This window comes from Fukomys damarensis, unplaced genomic scaffold, assembly GCF_012274545.1.
Source record: "Fukomys damarensis isolate Sample0158 unplaced genomic scaffold, DMR_v1.0_HiC HiC_scaffold_18, whole genome shotgun sequence".
Taxonomy (NCBI): Eukaryota; Metazoa; Chordata; class Mammalia; order Rodentia; family Bathyergidae; genus Fukomys; species Fukomys damarensis.
In genome coordinates, this window is record NW_022900930.1 from 8468664 (window position 1) to 8471735 (window position 3072).

The 3072-nt window shown below is 42.6% G+C and overlaps 1 long non-coding RNA gene across 4 annotated transcripts in view; it reads right to left on the reverse strand.

Moving 5' to 3' along the window:
• LOC104848403 overlaps positions 1-1783 on the reverse strand; it is a 105303-nt gene extending 103520 nt beyond the window's left edge. For all 4 annotated transcript variants that reach the window (XR_776403.1, XR_776402.2, XR_776404.1 and 1 more), the window contains exon 1: positions 1659-1783. This is a non-coding gene — a long non-coding RNA (uncharacterized LOC104848403). The remainder of the gene's footprint in view (positions 1-1658) is intronic.
• Between the last annotated feature and the right edge of the window lie 1289 nt (positions 1784-3072).

Consider the following 3072-nt stretch of genomic DNA (forward strand, 5'->3'; position numbering starts at 1 on the left):
TCCTTTTTTTTTTTTTTTTTTTTTTTTGGCTCCGGGGGTGGATATCGAACTCGGTTCTTACTCTTGCTATGCTTGGGAGGCAGGCGGAACCACTGAGCCAAATCCCTGGCCCTCCTTTTGATGTGAGAACTGTAGTTTGTCCTGAGGGAAACATCTGTCACAGGGACTAGAATGCCAAAGTCACATGGTCTTTCTTATATTTAGAAAGATGCTTTATTGAAAAATTCTGGATATCAGGCAGTAAGTGTAGAATCCGGGAAAGATAGAAAAACTGCAGTAGCAGTAGCTCTGGCCAAGTGTGGGAGTCTGCTCTGAATATATGTCAGAGTGAACAGCTCTGCGTATTAGGTTGGAGAGGAGACATGAAAGGAAGAGGAGAGGGAAGAATATCTTCAAGATTTTTTGATGCGAGCAACTGGAAAGATGCAAATTCATTGAGTGAGATGGGAAATAGTATGGGTGAAATAAACATAAGGCAGAACATCAACTTAGTCTTGAGTGTATTATGTTTGAAGCACCTATTAGAGGTCTTCATTGCAATATTATGCAGGCAATTTTTAGGAAGCCAGGTTTCAGGTGAAAGAACTTGACATGTGGATGGTAAAGCCCTGCTGCTAAAGGACACCAGCAAGACAGGCAATGTAGAACTGACTCAAAAAATGAGTAAATTTGAACAAGATCCCCAAGTGCTTCACAGGTGCATGGGAGTCCTGGAAGAACATCACACCATGAACAGCATAAAGAACATGAGCTGTCCGGAAGTACTGAGGCTCAGGTAAACTATAAGCTCTGGGTGACAATGACGCAAGGTCACGCACTGTAACAAAAGCACCGTTCTGTCGGGGTGCGGATACTGGACACGGTTATGAATGTGTGTGGTACAGGTGATAGAAGTCTTTTTACGTCTGCTTAATTTTGCTGCGAACCCTAAACTCTTCTAAAAAACTTGAAAAATGTTTGTATTGTCTCTTAAACGACTCTACGTATCAAGCGAAAAACTTAAAAGTCCTTATTTTGGTTATGGTATAACAGTCTTCACAAAACCTTCTTTGAAATTATGCCACAGTACAATGAAATAATGAAACTCTTCCACCAGATTAAATATATACAAAATAAAAATCATCTTCCATGTGTTAAAAGAGGGAGCATGCACTTTTGAGGCAAATAAATTGAATTCTAACCCTGCCATATAGAAACCATTTGATTTTTTGAAAATTACTTAACCACCATGTAGGTTTCCCCATCGTAAATTGGGGAAAATGATTAATATTAGCATAGTATGTGAAGGTGTACTGTAGTGGTAGTTTTGAGAACACTAGGTAATGGTCACTGAGCACTCTGTCAGGATCTTGGCAGGAAACAACTCACTCAGGTGGTTTCAATAAGTCATTCTCAAGCCTGGCTTCATTACCTGCAGAGCTCTTAAACAGCAGACCCCTCCCAGGCCTGTTGCACTAATCTCTGGGGACAGAGTCCAAGCACTGACAGTTTTAAACGCTCCTTTGCTAATGACAATGTGCAACAAGGTTTGGGAACCACTGATTCAAATGGGAAGGTCATAAGGAAGGGACTACTTAGAAATTTGTGCAGAATTAAGAAATGGCCATGAGAGACGGAAGTATTCAGGGATCAGCAACAGGGGGAAACCATTAACTGACCTGTGGCTGGAGGCAGGAAACAGTCATGCAGCATTGCGGGAAGAGACACCTAGGGGGACGTTAGCGCCGAGGAGGGATCCAACAGTTGTGAGAAGAGGACGCAGAAGTAGCAGGGGCACTGCAGGAAGTTCTCTGTCCTGACTCCTCCCACCTTCTAGTCCTGGGACATCTCCTCCCATTGGCTGGCTGCAAATTGAAGCTGGCTTTCAAGAAAACCTGGGTGACGTAGTCCTCCACAGAGATCACCACCCTTGGGAAGAGGGAAGGCTGCAGAGGGGTTGCTGAAGGGTCAAACTGAAAATAATCAGCAGAGGCACTTACTCTAGGCTGGGCTCTGTTCCAAGTACTTTACACGGATTAACATTTTAGTAAATGGCTTCATTCTTTTTCATTAAGACCCAGTACTTTTTTTAATTGAACAAAAATATATGCCAGATCCATTAATTATTAGAGACAGTTAACTATTTCCAGGTTGTCACATGCAAGATCACCAAAGCCATTCTTCAAGTCACTCTGCAGTGGTAAAGCTGAATGGCTAGGGTTGTGTACCCACATTCTCTAATCCAACAGGCTCTCCAGGCCTACAGGAAAATTCTCAATAATCAGCTGGCTCTCAGAGTATAATCCAGGAATAAAAGAACTTCACTGGCTCCTGATGACCCAGGTTTCTAATTTGACTTAGGAAAATATAATATTGGAAGACATGGATCGGGGAAGGTATCAATCGCAGATCCTATGAGAATTCTGACCCATTACATGAACTGTATGAAGTCTATGAGACCAATTATGTTCATAAGCTCTTTTGTTTGCTCACTCTTGTAAGAAAGGATTTTTTGTTTTTGTTTTGTTTTGTTTTTTGTGCTGGCAATTGAACTCAGGACCTTGAGCTTGTGAGGCATGTGGTGGAACCACTGAGCTAGATCTCCACCCTAAGAAAGGTATTTTTGTTTTGTTTTTGGTACCAGGGATTTAACTTGGGACCTTGTGATTTCGAGGCAGGCAGCAGCTAAATTTCCTGTCCTAAGATAGTTTTTAATGTAATTAACATCAGCTATGGGAAAATGAACAGGAAGAATAAGTCTGCTTGAAAGTAGGAAGCACACGTTGCTGAAGGACAAAGGAGAACCTCATGCATAACAACAGGACATAATTTGGGCCATGTTTCAGAGCGATATAAAAGTTAAGCAATAACATTTAAGAGGAATTCCTATGTAGAAGGTGAGAGAGCGGCTTGCTTCCTTTGACCCAGAGAGGAGCTGAAGGCACAGGGCCTGTGCGTTCACAGTCAGCTCAGGTGAATCCTGGCTGAGGAGAAAATGAGAGGGCAGTGCAACGGCAAAGCTCTGCTCACCAGCTGTCCTTGGTAGGGATCCTACTCCACTTCTGGAGCAAAGCCGTGTGTTCGGGAAAGAGA